This window comes from Oncorhynchus clarkii, unplaced genomic scaffold (genome assembly GCF_045791955.1).
Source record: "Oncorhynchus clarkii lewisi isolate Uvic-CL-2024 unplaced genomic scaffold, UVic_Ocla_1.0 unplaced_contig_2101_pilon_pilon, whole genome shotgun sequence".
Taxonomy (NCBI): Eukaryota; Metazoa; Chordata; class Actinopteri; order Salmoniformes; family Salmonidae; genus Oncorhynchus; species Oncorhynchus clarkii.
The window spans coordinates 1-17,248 of NW_027260991.1; the positions used below are offsets into that span (position 1 = coordinate 1).

Consider the following 17,248-nt stretch of genomic DNA (forward strand, 5'->3'; position numbering starts at 1 on the left):
CAAAAGAGTTGTTCCCTGACCGGGAATCGAACCCGGGCCGCGGCGGTGAGAGCGCCAAATCCTAACCACTAGACCACCAGGGAAGGGTACTAGAGTGAAAATCGGTTCCCAGTGTGAGCTGGTACATACAGTTGAAGTCGTAAGTTTCCATCCACTTAGGCTGGAGTCATTAAAACCTGTTTGTCAACCCCTCCACACATTTCTTGTTAACAAACTATAGTTTTGGCAGTCGGTTAGGACATCTACTTTGTGCATGACACAAGTAATTTTTCCAACAATTGTTTACAGACCGATTATTTCACTTATAATTCAGTGTATCACAAATCCAGTGGGTCAGAAGTTTACATACACTAAGTTGGCTGTGCCTTTAAACAGTTTGGAAAATTCCCGAAAATGATGTCATGGCTTAGAAGCTTAGAAGCTTCTGATAGGTTAATTGACATCCTTTGAGTCAATTGGAGGTGTACCTGTAGATGTATTTCAAGGCCTACCTTCAAACTCAGTGCCTCTTTGCTTGACTCCATGGGAAAACCAAAGGAAATCAGCCAAGACCTCAGAAAAAAAATGTAGACCTCCACAAATCTGGTTCATCCTTGGGAGCAATTTCCAAACGCCTGAAGGTACCTCGCTCATCTGTAGAAACAATAGTACGCAAGTATAAACACCATGGGACCACGCAGGAGTCATACCGCTCAGGAAGGAGACTCGTTCTGTCTCCTAGAGATGAACGTACTTTGGGTCGAAAAGTGCAAATCCATCCCAGAACAACAGCAAAGGACCTTGTGAAGATGCTGGAGGAAACAGGTACAAAATGGTCTATATCCACAGGCAAACAAGTCCTATATCGAACACAGCAAGCCGAAGAACACATCCCAACCGTGAAGCACAGCATCATGTTGTGGGGGTGCTTTGCTGCAGGAGGGTCTGGTGCACCACTAGAACACCTGGGAAGGACACTGCAGGGCAAATCAGTTTGCAATTTGAAGTGGTACATATGTGCGACAACCTACTAAATTCATAGTGACAGGTTGCACAAGTAAACAAGGAGCATAGACTATTTCCCTGACCGGGAATCGAACCCAGGCCGCGGCGGTGAGAGCGCCGAATCCTAACCACTAGACCACCAGGGAAGGGTCCTACAGCGCAAATTGGTTCCCAGTGTGAGCTGGTACATACAGTTGAAGTCGTAAGTTTCCATCCACTTAGGCTGGAGTCATTAAAACCTGTTTGTCAACCCCTCCACACATTTCTTGTTAACAAACTATAGTTTTGGCAGTTTAGGACATCTACTTTGTGCATGACACAAGTTCCAACAATTGTTTACAGACCGATTATTTCACTTATAATTCAGTGTATCACAAATCCAGTGGGTCAGAAGTTTACATACACTAAGTTGGCTGTGCCTTTAAACAGTTTGGAAAATTCCCGAAAATGATGTCATGGCTTAGAAGCTTAGAAGCTTCTGATAGGTTAATTGACATCCTTTGAGTCAATTGGAGGTGTACCTGTAGATGTATTTCAAGGCCTACCTTCAAACTCAGTGCCTCTTTGCTTGAATCCATGGGAAAACCAAAGGAAATCAGCCAAGACCTCAGAAAAAAAATGTAGACCTCCACAAATCTGGTTCATCCTTGGGAGCAATTTCCAAACGCCTGAAGGTACCTCGCTCATCTGTAGAAACAATAGTACGCAAGTATAAACACCATGGGACCACGCAGGAGTCATACCGCTCAGGAAGGAGACTCGTTCTGTCTCCTAGAGATGAACGTACTTTGGGTCGAAAAGTGCAAATCCATCCCAGAACAACAGCAAAGGACCTTGTGAAGATGCTGGAGGAAACAGGTACAAAATGGTCTATATCCACAGGCAAACGAGTCCTATATCGAAGAGGGGGAGGCTCGCAAGCCGAAGAACACATCCCAACCGTGAAGCACAGCATCATGTTGTGGGGGTGCTTTGCTGCAGGAGGGTCTGGTGCACCACTAGAACACCTGGGAAGGACACTGCAGGGCAAATCAGTTTGCAATTTGAAGTGGTACATATGTGCGACAACCTACTAAATTCATAGTGACAGGTTGCACAAGGAGCATAGACTATTTCCCTGACCGGGAATCGAACCCGGGCCGCAGCGGTGAGAGCGCCGAATCCTAACCACTAGACCACCAGGGAAGGGTCCTACAGTGCAAATTGGTTCCCAGTGTGAGCTGGTACATATGTGCGATAACCTTCCATATTCATAGTGACAGGTTGCACAAGTAAACATGTAGCAAAAGAGTAGTTCCCTGACCGGGAATCGAACCCGGGCCGCGGCGGTGAGAGCGCCGAATCCTAACCACTAGACCACCAGGGAAGGGTAGATGCTGGAGGAAACAGGTACAAAATGGTCTATATCCACAGGCAAACAAGTCCTATATCGAACACAGCAAGCCGAAGAACACATCCCAACCGTGAAGCACAGCATCATGTTGTGGGGGTGCTTTGCTGCAGGAGGGTCTGGTGCACCACTAGAACACCTGGGAAGGACACTGCAGGGCAAATCAGTTTGCAATTTGAAGTGGTACATATGTGCGACAACCTACTAAATTCATAGCGACAGGTTGCACAAGTAAACAAGGAGCATAGACTATTTCCCTGACCGGGAATCGAACTCGGCCGCGGCGGTGAGAGCGCCGAATCCTAACCACTAGACCACCAGGGAAGGGTCCTACAGTGCAAATTGGTTCCCAGTGTGAGCTGGTACATATGTGCGATAACTTTCCATATTCATAGTGACAGGTTGCACAAGTAAACATGTAGCAAAAGAGTAGTTCCCTGACCGGGAATCGAACCCGGGCCGCGGCGGTGAGAGCGCCGAATCCTAACCACTAGACCACCAGGGAAGGGTACTAGAGTGAAAATCGGTTCCCAGTGTGAGCTGGTACATACAGTTGAAGTCGTAAGTTTCCATCCACTTAGGCTGGAGTCATTAAAACCTGTTTGTCAACCCCTCCACACATTTCTTGTTAACAAACTATAGTTTTGGCAGTCGGTTAGGACATCTACTTTGTGCATGACACAAGTAATTTTTCCAACAATTGTTTACAGACCGATTATTTCACTTATAATTCAGTGTATCACAAATCCAGTGGGTCAGAAGTTTACATACACTAAGTTGGCTGTGCCTTTAAACAGTTTGGAAAATTCCCGAAAATGATGTCATGGCTTAGAAGCTTAGAAGCTTCTGATAGGTTAATTGACATCCTTTGAGTCAATTGGAGGTGTACCTGTAGATGTATTTCAAGGCCTACCTTCAAACTCAGTGCCTCTTTGCTTGACTCCATGGGAAAACCAAAGGAAATCAGCCAAGACCTCAGAAAAAAAATGTAGACCTCCACAAATCTGGTTCATCCTTGGGAGCAATTTCCAAACGCCTGAAGGTACCTCGCTCATCTGTAGAAACAATAGTACGCAAGTATAAACACCATGGGACCACGCAGGAGTCATACCGCTCAGGAAGGAGACTCGTTCTGTCTCCTAGAGATGAACGTACTTTGGGTCGAAAAGTGCAAATCCATCCCAGAACAACAGCAAAGGACCTTGTGAAGATGCTGGAGGAAACAGGTACAAAATGGTCTATATCCACAGGCAAACGAGTCCTATATCGAACAGGGGGAGGCTCCCAAGCCGAAGAACACATCCCAACCGTGAAGCACAGCATCATGTTGTGGGGGTGCTTTGCTGCAGGAGGGTCTGGTGCACCACTAGAACACCTGGGAAGGACACTGCAGGGCAAATCAGTTTGCAATTTGAAGTGGTACATATGTGCGACAACCTACTAAATTCATAGTGACAGGTTGCACAAGTAAACAAGGAGCATAGACTATTTCCCTGACCGGGAATCGAACCCGGGCCGCAGCGGTGAGAGCGCCGAATCCTAACCACTAGACCACCAGGGAAGGGTCCTACAGTGCAAATTGGTTCCCAGTGTGAGCTGGTACATATGTGCGATAACCTTCCATATTCATAGTGACAGGTTGCACAAGTAAACATGTAGCAAAAGAGTAGTTCCCTGACCGGGAATCGAACCCGGGCCGCGGCGGTGAGAGCGCCGAATCCTAACCACTAGACCACCAGGGAAGGGTACTAGAGTGAAAATCGGTTCCCAGTGTGAGCTGGTACATACAGTTGAAGTCGTAAGTTTCCATCCACTTAGGCTGGAGTCATTAAAACCTGTTTGTCAACCCCTCCACACATTTCTTGTTAACAAACTATAGTTTTGGCAGTCGGTTAGGACATCTACTTTGTGCATGACACAAGTAATTTTTCCAACAATTGTTTACAGACCGATTATTTCACTTATAATTCAGTGTATCACAAATCCAGTGGGTCAGAAGTTTACATACACTAAGTTGGCTGTGCCTTTAAACAGTTTGGAAAATTCCCGAAAATGATGTCATGGCTTAGAAGCTTAGAAGCTTCTGATAGGTTAATTGACATCCTTTGAGTCAATTGGAGGTGTACCTGTAGATGTATTTCAAGGCCTACCTTCAAACTCAGTGCCTCTTTGCTTGACTCCATGGGAAAACCAAAGGAAATCAGCCAAGACCTCAGAAAAAAAATGTAGACCTCCACAAATCTGGTTCATCCTTGGGAGCAATTTCCAAACGCCTGAAGGTACCTCGCTCATCTGTAGAAACAATAGTACGCAAGTATAAACACCATGGGACCACGCAGGAGTCATACCGCTCAGGAAGGAGACTCGTTCTGTCTCCTAGAGATGAACGTACTTTGGGTCGAAAAGTGCAAATCCATCCCAGAACAACAGCAAAGGACCTTGTGAAGATGCTGGAGGAAACAGGTACAAAATGGTCTATATCCACAGGCAAACGAGTCCTATATCGAACAGGGGGAGGCAAGCCGAAGAACACATCCCAACCGTGAAGCACAGCATCATGTTGTGGGGGTGCTTTGCTGCAGGAGGGTCTGGTGCACCACTAGAACACCTGGGAAGGACACTGCAGGGCAAATCAGTTTGCAATTTGAAGTGGTACATATGTGCGACAACCTACTAAATTCATAGTGACAGGTTGCACAAGTAAACAAGGAGCATAGACTATTTCCCTGACCGGGAATCGAACCCGGGCCGCGGCGGTGAGAGCGCCGAATCCTAACCACTAGACCACCAGGGAAGGGTACTAGAGTGAAAATCGGTTCCCAGTGTGAGCTGGTACATACAGTTGAAGTCGTAAGTTTCCATCCACTTAGGCTGGAGTCATTAAAACCTGTTTGTCAACCCCTCCACACATTTCTTGTTAACAAACTATAGTTTTGGCAGTCGGTTAGGACATCTACTTTGTGCATGACACAAGTAATTTTTCCAACAATTGTTTACAGACCGATTATTTCACTTATAATTCAGTGTATCACAAATCCAGTGGGTCAGAAGTTTACATACACTAAGTTGGCTGTGCCTTTAAACAGTTTGGAAAATTCCCGAAAATGATGTCATGGCTTAGAAGCTTAGAAGCTTCTGATAGGTTAATTGACATCCTTTGAGTCAATTGGAGGTGTACCTGTAGATGTATTTCAAGGCCTACCTTCAAACTCAGTGCCTCTTTGCTTGACTCCATGGGAAAACCAAAGGAAATCAGCCAAGACCTCAGAAAAAAAATGTAGACCTCCACAAATCTGGTTCATCCTTGGGAGCAATTTCCAAACGCCTGAAGGTACCTCGCTCATCTGTAGAAACAATAGTACGCAAGTATAAACACCATGGGACCACGCAGGAGTCATACCGCTCAGGAAGGAGACTCGTTCTGTCTCCTAGAGATGAACGTACTTTGGGTCGAAAAGTGCAAATCCATCCCAGAACAACAGCAAAGGACCTTGTGAAGATGCTGGAGGAAACAGGTACAAAATGGTCTATATCCACAGGCAAACGAGTCCTATATCGAAGGGGGAGGCAGCAAGCCGAAGAACACATCCCAACCGTGAAGCACAGCATCATGTTGTGGGGGTGCTTTGCTGCAGGAGGGTCTGGTGCACCACTAGAACACCTGGGAAGGACACTGCAGGGCAAATCAGTTTGCAATTTGAAGTGGTACATATGTGCGACAACCTACTAAATTCATAGTGACAGGTTGCACAAGTAAACAAGGAGCATAGACTATTTCCCTGACCGGGAATCGAACCCAGGCCGCGGCGGTGAGAGCGCCGAATCCTAACCACTAGACCACCAGGGAAGGGTCCTACACTAGCAAATTGGTTCCCAGTGTGAGCTGGTACATACAGTTGAAGTCGTAAGTTTCCATCCACTTAGGCTGGAGTCATTAAAACCTGTTTGTCAACCCCTCCACACATTTCTTGTTAACAAACTATAGTTTTGGCAGTCGGTTAGGACATCTACTTTGTGCATGACACAAGTAATTTTTCCAACAATTGTTTACAGACCGATTATTTCACTTATAATTCAGTGTATCACAAATCCAGTGGGTCAGAAGTTTACATACACTAAGTTGGCTGTGCCTTTAAACAGTTTGGAAAATTCCCGAAAATGATGTCATGGCTTAGAAGCTTAGAAGCTTCTGATAGGTTAATTGACATCCTTTGAGTCAATTGGAGGTGTACCTGTAGATGTATTTCAAGGCCTACCTTCAAACTCAGTGCCTCTTTGCTTGACTCCATGGGAAAACCAAAGGAAATCAGCCAAGACCTCAGAAAAAAAATGTAGACCTCCACAAATCTGGTTCATCCTTGGGAGCAATTTCCAAACGCCTGAAGGTACCTCGCTCATCTGTAGAAACAATAGTACGCAAGTATAAACACCATGGGACCACGCAGGAGTCATACCGCTCAGGAAGGAGACTCGTTCTGTCTCCTAGAGATGAACGTACTTTGGGTCGAAAAGTGCAAATCCATCCCAGAACAACAGCAAAGGACCTTGTGAAGATGCTGGAGGAAACAGGTACAAAATGGTCTATATCCACAGGCAAACGAGTCCTATATCGAACAGGGGGAGGCTCCCAAGCCGAAGAACACATCCCAACCGTGAAGCACAGCATCATGTTGTGGGGGTGCTTTGCTGCAGGAGGGTCTGGTGCACCACTAGAACACCTGGGAAGGACACTGCAGGGCAAATCAGTTTGCAATTTGAAGTGGTACATATGTGCGACAACCTACTAAATTCATAGTGACAGGTTGCACAAGTAAACAAGGAGCATAGACTATTTCCCTGACCGGGAATCGAACCCGGGCCGCGGCGGTGAGAGCGCCGAATCCTAACCACTAGACCACCAGGGAAGGGTCCTACAGTGCAAATTGGTTCCCAGTGTGAGCTGGTACATATGTGCGATAACTTTCCATATTCATAGTGACAGGTTGCACAAGTAAACATGTAGCAAAAGAGTAGTTCCCTGACCGGGAATCGAACCCGGGCCGCGGCGGTGAGAGCGCCGAATCCTAACCACTAGACCACCAGGGAAGGGTACTAGAGTGAAAATCGGTTCCCAGTGTGAGCTGGTACATACAGTTGAAGTCGTAAGTTTCCATCCACTTAGGCTGGAGTCATTAAAACCTGTTTGTCAACCCCTCCACACATTTCTTGTTAACAAACTATAGTTTTGGCAGTCGGTTAGGACATCTACTTTGTGCATGACACAAGTAATTTTTCCAACAATTGTTTACAGACCGATTATTTCACTTATAATTCAGTGTATCACAAATCCAGTGGGTCAGAAGTTTACATACACTAAGTTGGCTGTGCCTTTAAACAGTTTGGAAAATTCCCGAAAATGATGTCATGGCTTAGAAGCTTAGAAGCTTCTGATAGGTTAATTGACATCCTTTGAGTCAATTGGAGGTGTACCTGTAGATGTATTTCAAGGCCTACCTTCAAACTCAGTGCCTCTTTGCTTGACTCCATGGGAAAACCAAAGGAAATCAGCCAAGACCTCAGAAAAAAAATGTAGACCTCCACAAATCTGGTTCATCCTTGGGAGCAATTTCCAAACGCCTGAAGGTACCTCGCTCATCTGTAGAAACAATAGTACGCAAGTATAAACACCATGGGACCACGCAGGAGTCATACCGCTCAGGAAGGAGACTCGTTCTGTCTCCTAGAGATGAACGTACTTTGGGTCGAAAAGTGCAAATCCATCCCAGAACAACAGCAAAGGACCTTGTGAAGATGCTGGAGGAAACAGGTACAAAATGGTCTATATCCACAGGCAAACGAGTCCTATATCGAACAGGGGGAGGCTCCCAAGCCGAAGAACACATCCCAACCGTGAAGCACAGCATCATGTTGTGGGGGTGCTTTGCTGCAGGAGGGTCTGGTGCACCACTAGAACACCTGGGAAGGACACTGCAGGGCAAATCAGTTTGCAATTTGAAGTGGTACATATGTGCGACAACCTACTAAATTCATAGTGACAGGTTGCACAAGTAAACAAGGAGCATAGACTATTTCCCTGACCGGGAATCGAACCCGGGCCGCGGCGGTGAGAGCGCCGAATCCTAACCACTAGACCACCAGGGAAGGGTCCTACAGTGCAAATTGGTTCCCAGTGTGAGCTGGTACATATGTGCGATAACCTTCCATATTCATAGTGACAGGTTGCACAAGTAAACATGTAGCAAAAGAGTAGTTCCCTGACCGGGAATCGAACCCGGGCCGCGGCGGTGAGAGCGCCGAATCCTAACCACTAGACCACCAGGGAAGGGTACTAGAGTGAAAATCGGTTCCCAGTGTGAGCTGGTACATACAGTTGAAGTCGTAAGTTTCCATCCACTTAGGCTGGAGTCATTAAAACCTGTTTGTCAACCCCTCCACACATTTCTTGTTAACAAACTATAGTTTTGGCAGTCGGTTAGGACATCTACTTTGTGCATGACACAAGTAATTTTTCCAACAATTGTTTACAGACCGATTATTTCACTTATAATTCAGTGTATCACAAATCCAGTGGGTCAGAAGTTTACATACACTAAGTTGGCTGTGCCTTTAAACAGTTTGGAAAATTCCCGAAAATGATGTCATGGCTTAGAAGCTTAGAAGCTTCTGATAGGTTAATTGACATCCTTTGAGTCAATTGGAGGTGTACCTGTAGATGTATTTCAAGGCCTACCTTCAAACTCAGTGCCTCTTTGCTTGACTCCATGGGAAAACCAAAGGAAATCAGCCAAGACCTCAGAAAAAAAATGTAGACCTCCACAAATCTGGTTCATCCTTGGGAGCAATTTCCAAACGCCTGAAGGTACCTCGCTCATCTGTAGAAACAATAGTACGCAAGTATAAACACCATGGGACCACGCAGGAGTCATACCGCTCAGGAAGGAGACTCGTTCTGTCTCCTAGAGATGAACGTACTTTGGGTCGAAAAGTGCAAATCCATCCCAGAACAACAGCAAAGGACCTTGTGAAGATGCTGGAGGAAACAGGTACAAAATGGTCTATATCCACAGGCAAACGAGTCCTATATCGAACAGGGGGAGGCTCCCAAGCCGAAGAACACATCCCAACCGTGAAGCACAGCATCATGTTGTGGGGGTGCTTTGCTGCAGGAGGGTCTGGTGCACCACTAGAACACCTGGGAAGGACACTGCAGGGCAAATCAGTTTGCAATTTGAAGTGGTACATATGTGCGACAACCTACTAAATTCATAGTGACAGGTTGCACAAGTAAACAAGGAGCATAGACTATTTCCCTGACCGGGAATCGAACCCGGGCCGCGGCGGTGAGAGCGCCGAATCCTAACCACTAGACCACCAGGGAAGGGTCCTACAGTGCAAATTGGTTCCCAGTGTGAGCTGGTACATATGTGCGATAACTTTCCATATTCATAGTGACAGGTTGCACAAGTAAACATGTAGCAAAAGAGTAGTTCCCTGACCGGGAATCGAACCCGGGCCGCGGCGGTGAGAGCGCCGAATCCTAACCACTAGACCACCAGGGAAGGGTACTAGAGTGAAAATCGGTTCCCAGTGTGAGCTGGTACATACAGTTGAAGTCGTAAGTTTCCATCCACTTAGGCTGGAGTCATTAAAACCTGTTTGTCAACCCCTCCACACATTTCTTGTTAACAAACTATAGTTTTGGCAGTCGGTTAGGACATCTACTTTGTGCATGACACAAGTAATTTTTCCAACAATTGTTTACAGACCGATTATTTCACTTATAATTCAGTGTATCACAAATCCAGTGGGTCAGAAGTTTACATACACTAAGTTGGCTGTGCCTTTAAACAGTTTGGAAAATTCCCGAAAATGATGTCATGGCTTAGAAGCTTAGAAGCTTCTGATAGGTTAATTGACATCCTTTGAGTCAATTGGAGGTGTACCTGTAGATGTATTTCAAGGCCTACCTTCAAACTCAGTGCCTCTTTGCTTGACTCCATGGGAAAACCAAAGGAAATCAGCCAAGACCTCAGAAAAAAAATGTAGACCTCCACAAATCTGGTTCATCCTTGGGAGCAATTTCCAAACGCCTGAAGGTACCTCGCTCATCTGTAGAAACAATAGTACGCAAGTATAAACACCATGGGACCACGCAGGAGTCATACCGCTCAGGAAGGAGACTCGTTCTGTCTCCTAGAGATGAACGTACTTTGGGTCGAAAAGTGCAAATCCATCCCAGAACAACAGCAAAGGACCTTGTGAAGATGCTGGAGGAAACAGGTACAAAATGGTCTATATCCACAGGCAAACGAGTCCTATATCGAACAGGGGGAGGCTCCCAAGCCGAAGAACACATCCCAACCGTGAAGCACAGCATCATGTTGTGGGGGTGCTTTGCTGCAGGAGGGTCTGGTGCACCACTAGAACACCTGGGAAGGACACTGCAGGGCAAATCAGTTTGCAATTTGAAGTGGTACATATGTGCGACAACCTACTAAATTCATAGTGACAGGTTGCACAAGTAAACAAGGAGCATAGACTATTTCCCTGACCGGGAATCGAACCCGGGCCGCGGCGGTGAGAGCGCCGAATCCTAACCACTAGACCACCAGGGAAGGGTCCTACAGTGCAAATTGGTTCCCAGTGTGAGCTGGTACATATGTGCGATAACCTTCCATATTCATAGTGACAGGTTGCACAAGTAAACATGTAGCAAAAGAGTAGTTCCCTGACCGGGAATCGAACCCGGGCCGCGGCGGTGAGAGCGCCGAATCCTAACCACTAGACCACCAGGGAAGGGTACTAGAGTGAAAATCGGTTCCCAGTGTGAGCTGGTACATACAGTTGAAGTCGTAAGTTTCCATCCACTTAGGCTGGAGTCATTAAAACCTGTTTGTCAACCCCTCCACACATTTCTTGTTAACAAACTATAGTTTTGGCAGTCGGTTAGGACATCTACTTTGTGCATGACACAAGTAATTTTTCCAACAATTGTTTACAGACCGATTATTTCACTTATAATTCAGTGTATCACAAATCCAGTGGGTCAGAAGTTTACATACACTAAGTTGGCTGTGCCTTTAAACAGTTTGGAAAATTCCCGAAAATGATGTCATGGCTTAGAAGCTTAGAAGCTTCTGATAGGTTAATTGACATCCTTTGAGTCAATTGGAGGTGTACCTGTAGATGTATTTCAAGGCCTACCTTCAAACTCAGTGCCTCTTTGCTTGACTCCATGGGAAAACCAAAGGAAATCAGCCAAGACCTCAGAAAAAAAATGTAGACCTCCACAAATCTGGTTCATCCTTGGGAGCAATTTCCAAACGCCTGAAGGTACCTCGCTCATCTGTAGAAACAATAGTACGCAAGTATAAACACCATGGGACCACGCAGGAGTCATACCGCTCAGGAAGGAGACTCGTTCTGTCTCCTAGAGATGAACGTACTTTGGGTCGAAAAGTGCAAATCCATCCCAGAACAACAGCAAAGGACCTTGTGAAGATGCTGGAGGAAACAGGTACAAAATGGTCTATATCCACAGGCAAACGAGTCCTATATCGAACAGGGGGAGGCTCCCAAGCCGAAGAACACATCCCAACCGTGAAGCACAGCATCATGTTGTGGGGGTGCTTTGCTGCAGGAGGGTCTGGTGCACCACTAGAACACCTGGGAAGGACACTGCAGGGCAAATCAGTTTGCAATTTGAAGTGGTACATATGTGCGACAACCTACTAAATTCATAGTGACAGGTTGCACAAGTAAACAAGGAGCATAGACTATTTCCCTGACCGGGAATCGAACCCGGGCCGCGGCGGTGAGAGCGCCGAATCCTAACCACTAGACCACCAGGGAAGGGTCCTACAGTGCAAATTGGTTCCCAGTGTGAGCTGGTACATATGTGCGATAACTTTCCATATTCATAGTGACAGGTTGCACAAGTAAACATGTAGCAAAAGAGTAGTTCCCTGACCGGGAATCGAACCCGGGCCGCGGCGGTGAGAGCGCCGAATCCTAACCACTAGACCACCAGGGAAGGGTACTAGAGTGAAAATCGGTTCCCAGTGTGAGCTGGTACATACAGTTGAAGTCGTAAGTTTCCATCCACTTAGGCTGGAGTCATTAAAACCTGTTTGTCAACCCCTCCACACATTTCTTGTTAACAAACTATAGTTTTGGCAGTCGGTTAGGACATCTACTTTGTGCATGACACAAGTAATTTTTCCAACAATTGTTTACAGACCGATTATTTCACTTATAATTCAGTGTATCACAAATCCAGTGGGTCAGAAGTTTACATACACTAAGTTGGCTGTGCCTTTAAACAGTTTGGAAAATTCCCGAAAATGATGTCATGGCTTAGAAGCTTAGAAGCTTCTGATAGGTTAATTGACATCCTTTGAGTCAATTGGAGGTGTACCTGTAGATGTATTTCAAGGCCTACCTTCAAACTCAGTGCCTCTTTGCTTGACTCCATGGGAAAACCAAAGGAAATCAGCCAAGACCTCAGAAAAAAAATGTAGACCTCCACAAATCTGGTTCATCCTTGGGAGCAATTTCCAAACGCCTGAAGGTACCTCGCTCATCTGTAGAAACAATAGTACGCAAGTATAAACACCATGGGACCACGCAGGAGTCATACCGCTCAGGAAGGAGACTCGTTCTGTCTCCTAGAGATGAACGTACTTTGGGTCGAAAAGTGCAAATCCATCCCAGAACAACAGCAAAGGACCTTGTGAAGATGCTGGAGGAAACAGGTACAAAATGGTCTATATCCACAGGCAAACGAGTCCTATATCGAACAGGGGGAGGCTCCCAAGCCGAAGAACACATCCCAACCGTGAAGCACAGCATCATGTTGTGGGGGTGCTTTGCTGCAGGAGGGTCTGGTGCACCACTAGAACACCTGGGAAGGACACTGCAGGGCAAATCAGTTTGCAATTTGAAGTGGTACATATGTGCGACAACCTACTAAATTCATAGTGACAGGTTGCACAAGTAAACAAGGAGCATAGACTATTTCCCTGACCGGGAATCGAACCCGGGCCGCGGCGGTGAGAGCGCCGAATCCTAACCACTAGACCACCAGGGAAGGGTCCTACAGTGCAAATTGGTTCCCAGTGTGAGCTGGTACATATGTGCGATAACCTTCCATATTCATAGTGACAGGTTGCACAAGTAAACATGTAGCAAAAGAGTAGTTCCCTGACCGGGAATCGAACCCGGGCCGCGGCGGTGAGAGCGCCGAATCCTAACCACTAGACCACCAGGGAAGGGTACTAGAGTGAAAATCGGTTCCCAGTGTGAGCTGGTACATACAGTTGAAGTCGTAAGTTTCCATCCACTTAGGCTGGAGTCATTAAAACCTGTTTGTCAACCCCTCCACACATTTCTTGTTAACAAACTATAGTTTTGGCAGTCGGTTAGGACATCTACTTTGTGCATGACACAAGTAATTTTTCCAACAATTGTTTACAGACCGATTATTTCACTTATAATTCAGTGTATCACAAATCCAGTGGGTCAGAAGTTTACATACACTAAGTTGGCTGTGCCTTTAAACAGTTTGGAAAATTCCCGAAAATGATGTCATGGCTTAGAAGCTTAGAAGCTTCTGATAGGTTAATTGACATCCTTTGAGTCAATTGGAGGTGTACCTGTAGATGTATTTCAAGGCCTACCTTCAAACTCAGTGCCTCTTTGCTTGACTCCATGGGAAAACCAAAGGAAATCAGCCAAGACCTCAGAAAAAAAATGTAGACCTCCACAAATCTGGTTCATCCTTGGGAGCAATTTCCAAACGCCTGAAGGTACCTCGCTCATCTGTAGAAACAATAGTACGCAAGTATAAACACCATGGGACCACGCAGGAGTCATACCGCTCAGGAAGGAGACTCGTTCTGTCTCCTAGAGATGAACGTACTTTGGGTCGAAAAGTGCAAATCCATCCCAGAACAACAGCAAAGGACCTTGTGAAGATGCTGGAGGAAACAGGTACAAAATGGTCTATATCCACAGGCAAACGAGTCCTATATCGAACAGGGGGAGGCTCCCAAGCCGAAGAACACATCCCAACCGTGAAGCACAGCATCATGTTGTGGGGGTGCTTTGCTGCAGGAGGGTCTGGTGCACCACTAGAACACCTGGGAAGGACACTGCAGGGCAAATCAGTTTGCAATTTGAAGTGGTACATATGTGCGACAACCTACTAAATTCATAGTGACAGGTTGCACAAGCACATAGTAAACAAGGAGCACTAGACCACCAGGGAAGGGTCCTACAGTGCAAATTGGTTCCCAGTGTGACCGGGAATCGACAACCCAAAAGAGGCCGCGAACCCGGGCCGCGGCGGTGAGAGCGCCGAATCCTAACCACTAGACCACCAGGGAAGGGTCCTACAGTGCAAATTGGTTCCCAGTGTGAGCTGGTACATATGTGCGATAACCTTCCATATTCATAGTGACAGGTTGCACAAGTAAACATGTAGCAAAAGAGTAGTTCCCTGACCGGGAATCGAACCCGGGCCGCGGCGGTGAGAGCGCCGAATCCTAACCACTAGACCACCAGGGAAGGGTACTAGAGTGAAAATCGGTTCCCAGTGTGAGCTGGTACATACAGTTGAAGTCGTAAGTTTCCATCCACTTAGGCTGGAGTCATTAAAACCTGTTTGTCAACCCCTCCACACATTTCTTGTTAACAAACTATAGTTTTGGCAGTCGGTTAGGACATCTACTTTGTGCATGACACAAGTAATTTTTCCAACAATTGTTTACAGACCGATTATTTCACTTATAATTCAGTGTATCACAAATCCAGTGGGTCAGAAGTTTACATACACTAAGTTGGCTGTGCCTTTAAACAGTTTGGAAAATTCCCGAAAATGATGTCATGGCTTAGAAGCTTAGAAGCTTCTGATAGGTTAATTGACATCCTTTGAGTCAATTGGAGGTGTACCTGTAGATGTATTTCAAGGCCTACCTTCAAACTCAGTGCCTCTTTGCTTGACTCCATGGGAAAACCAAAGGAAATCAGCCAAGACCTCAGAAAAAAAATGTAGACCTCCACAAATCTGGTTCATCCTTGGGAGCAATTTCCAAACGCCTGAAGGTACCTCGCTCATCTGTAGAAACAATAGTACGCAAGTATAAACACCATGGGACCACGCAGGAGTCATACCGCTCAGGAAGGAGACTCGTTCTGTCTCCTAGAGATGAACGTACTTTGGGTCGAAAAGTGCAAATCCATCCCAGAACAACAGCAAAGGACCTTGTGAAGATGCTGGAGGAAACAGGTACAAAATGGTCTATATCCACAGGCAAACGAGTCCTATATCGAACAGGGGGAGGCTCCCAAGCCGAAGAACACATCCCAACCGTGAAGCACAGCATCATGTTGTGGGGGTGCTTTGCTGCAGGAGGGTCTGGTGCACCACTAGAACACCTGGGAAGGACACTGCAGGGCAAATCAGTTTGCAATTTGAAGTGGTACATATGTGCGACAACCTACTAAATTCATAGTGACAGGTTGCACAAGTAAACAAGGAGCATAGACTATTTCCCTGACCGGGAATCGAACCCGGGCCGCGGCGGTGAGAGCGCCGAATCCTAACCACTAGACCACCAGGGAAGGGTCCTACAGGGTCCTGGTACAGTGCAAATTGGTTCCCAGTGTGAGCTGGTACATATGTGCGATAACCTTCCATATTCATAGTGACAGGTTGCACAAGTAAACATGTAGCAAAAGAGTAGTTCCCTGACCGGGAATCGAACCCGGGCCGCGGCGGTGAGAGCGCCGAATCCTAACCACTAGACCACCAGGGAAGGGTACTAGAGTGAAAATCGGTTCCCAGTGTGAGCTGGTACATACAGTTGAAGTCGTAAGTTTCCATCCACTTAGGCTGGAGTCATTAAAACCTGTTTGTCAACCCCTCCACACATTTCTTGTTAACAAACTATAGTTTTGGCAGTCGGTTAGGACATCTACTTTGTGCATGACACAAGTAATTTTTCCAACAATTGTTTACAGACCGATTATTTCACTTATAATTCAGTGTATCACAAATCCAGTGGGTCAGAAGTTTACATACACTAAGTTGGCTGTGCCTTTAAACAGTTTGGAAAATTCCCGAAAATGATGTCATGGCTTAGAAGCTTAGAAGCTTCTGATAGGTTAATTGACATCCTTTGAGTCAATTGGAGGTGTACCTGTAGATGTATTTCAAGGCCTACCTTCAAACTCAGTGCCTCTTTGCTTGACTCCATGGGAAAACCAAAGGAAATCAGCCAAGACCTCAGAAAAAAAATGTAGACCTCCACAAATCTGGTTCATCCTTGGGAGCAATTTCCAAACGCCTGAAGGTACCTCGCTCATCTGTAGAAACAATAGTACGCAAGTATAAACACCATGGGACCACGCAGGAGTCATACCGCTCAGGAAGGAGACTCGTTCTGTCTCCTAGAGATGAACGTACTTTGGGTCGAAAAGTGCAAATCCATCCCAGAACAACAGCAAAGGACCTTGTGAAGATGCTGGAGGAAACAGGTACAAAATGGTCTATATCCACAGGCAAACGAGTCCTATATCGAACAGGGGGAGGCTCCCAAGCCGAAGAACACATCCCAACCGTGAAGCACAGCATCATGTTGTGGGGGTGCTTTGCTGCAGGAGGGTCTGGTGCACCACTAGAACACCTGGGAAGGACACTGCAGGGCAAATCAGTTTGCAATTTGAAGTGGTACATATGTGCGACAACCTACTAAATTCATAGTGACAGGTTGCACAAGTAAACAAGGAGCATAGACTATTTCCCTGACCGGGAATCGAACCCGGGCCGCGGCGGTGAGAGCGCCGAATCCTAACCACTAGACCACCAGGGAA

At 46.3% G+C, this 17,248-nt stretch overlaps 20 non-coding genes across 20 annotated transcripts; all 20 read right to left on the bottom strand.

Annotated features, from left to right (window-relative positions):
* Positions 1-2,278: 2,278 nt before the first annotated feature.
* trnae-cuc (transfer RNA glutamic acid (anticodon CUC)) lies at positions 2,279-2,350 on the bottom strand. The gene has a single exon. It is a non-coding gene; the product is annotated as a tRNA-Glu (tRNA).
* Positions 2,351-2,807: 457 nt separating this feature from the next.
* Positions 2,808-2,879, bottom strand: trnae-cuc (transfer RNA glutamic acid (anticodon CUC)). The gene has a single exon. It is a non-coding gene; the product is annotated as a tRNA-Glu (tRNA).
* A 1,165-nt stretch (positions 2,880-4,044) lies between these two features.
* Positions 4,045-4,116, bottom strand: trnae-cuc (transfer RNA glutamic acid (anticodon CUC)). Its single transcript has one exon. It is a non-coding gene; the product is annotated as a tRNA-Glu (tRNA).
* Positions 4,117-5,096: 980 nt separating this feature from the next.
* On the bottom strand, positions 5,097-5,168 carry trnae-cuc (transfer RNA glutamic acid (anticodon CUC)). The gene has a single exon. It is a non-coding gene; the product is annotated as a tRNA-Glu (tRNA).
* Positions 5,169-7,206: 2,038 nt separating this feature from the next.
* Positions 7,207-7,278, bottom strand: trnae-cuc (transfer RNA glutamic acid (anticodon CUC)). Its single transcript has one exon. It is a non-coding gene; the product is annotated as a tRNA-Glu (tRNA).
* Positions 7,279-7,387: 109 nt separating this feature from the next.
* Positions 7,388-7,459, bottom strand: trnae-cuc (transfer RNA glutamic acid (anticodon CUC)). The gene has a single exon. It is a non-coding gene; the product is annotated as a tRNA-Glu (tRNA).
* Positions 7,460-8,443: 984 nt separating this feature from the next.
* On the bottom strand, positions 8,444-8,515 carry trnae-cuc (transfer RNA glutamic acid (anticodon CUC)). Its single transcript has one exon. It is a non-coding gene; the product is annotated as a tRNA-Glu (tRNA).
* Positions 8,516-8,624: 109 nt separating this feature from the next.
* trnae-cuc (transfer RNA glutamic acid (anticodon CUC)) lies at positions 8,625-8,696 on the bottom strand. The gene has a single exon. It is a non-coding gene; the product is annotated as a tRNA-Glu (tRNA).
* A 984-nt stretch (positions 8,697-9,680) lies between these two features.
* On the bottom strand, positions 9,681-9,752 carry trnae-cuc (transfer RNA glutamic acid (anticodon CUC)). The gene has a single exon. It is a non-coding gene; the product is annotated as a tRNA-Glu (tRNA).
* Positions 9,753-9,861: 109 nt separating this feature from the next.
* Positions 9,862-9,933, bottom strand: trnae-cuc (transfer RNA glutamic acid (anticodon CUC)). Its single transcript has one exon. It is a non-coding gene; the product is annotated as a tRNA-Glu (tRNA).
* A 984-nt stretch (positions 9,934-10,917) lies between these two features.
* trnae-cuc (transfer RNA glutamic acid (anticodon CUC)) lies at positions 10,918-10,989 on the bottom strand. The gene has a single exon. It is a non-coding gene; the product is annotated as a tRNA-Glu (tRNA).
* Positions 10,990-11,098: 109 nt separating this feature from the next.
* Positions 11,099-11,170, bottom strand: trnae-cuc (transfer RNA glutamic acid (anticodon CUC)). The gene has a single exon. It is a non-coding gene; the product is annotated as a tRNA-Glu (tRNA).
* Positions 11,171-12,154: 984 nt separating this feature from the next.
* On the bottom strand, positions 12,155-12,226 carry trnae-cuc (transfer RNA glutamic acid (anticodon CUC)). The gene has a single exon. It is a non-coding gene; the product is annotated as a tRNA-Glu (tRNA).
* Positions 12,227-12,335: 109 nt separating this feature from the next.
* trnae-cuc (transfer RNA glutamic acid (anticodon CUC)) lies at positions 12,336-12,407 on the bottom strand. Its single transcript has one exon. It is a non-coding gene; the product is annotated as a tRNA-Glu (tRNA).
* A 984-nt stretch (positions 12,408-13,391) lies between these two features.
* On the bottom strand, positions 13,392-13,463 carry trnae-cuc (transfer RNA glutamic acid (anticodon CUC)). The gene has a single exon. It is a non-coding gene; the product is annotated as a tRNA-Glu (tRNA).
* A 109-nt stretch (positions 13,464-13,572) lies between these two features.
* trnae-cuc (transfer RNA glutamic acid (anticodon CUC)) lies at positions 13,573-13,644 on the bottom strand. Its single transcript has one exon. It is a non-coding gene; the product is annotated as a tRNA-Glu (tRNA).
* Positions 13,645-14,869: 1,225 nt separating this feature from the next.
* Positions 14,870-14,941, bottom strand: trnae-cuc (transfer RNA glutamic acid (anticodon CUC)). The gene has a single exon. It is a non-coding gene; the product is annotated as a tRNA-Glu (tRNA).
* A 984-nt stretch (positions 14,942-15,925) lies between these two features.
* Positions 15,926-15,997, bottom strand: trnae-cuc (transfer RNA glutamic acid (anticodon CUC)). The gene has a single exon. It is a non-coding gene; the product is annotated as a tRNA-Glu (tRNA).
* A 122-nt stretch (positions 15,998-16,119) lies between these two features.
* trnae-cuc (transfer RNA glutamic acid (anticodon CUC)) lies at positions 16,120-16,191 on the bottom strand. Its single transcript has one exon. It is a non-coding gene; the product is annotated as a tRNA-Glu (tRNA).
* Positions 16,192-17,175: 984 nt separating this feature from the next.
* Positions 17,176-17,247, bottom strand: trnae-cuc (transfer RNA glutamic acid (anticodon CUC)). Its single transcript has one exon. It is a non-coding gene; the product is annotated as a tRNA-Glu (tRNA).
* Position 17,248: the final 1 nt, after the last annotated feature.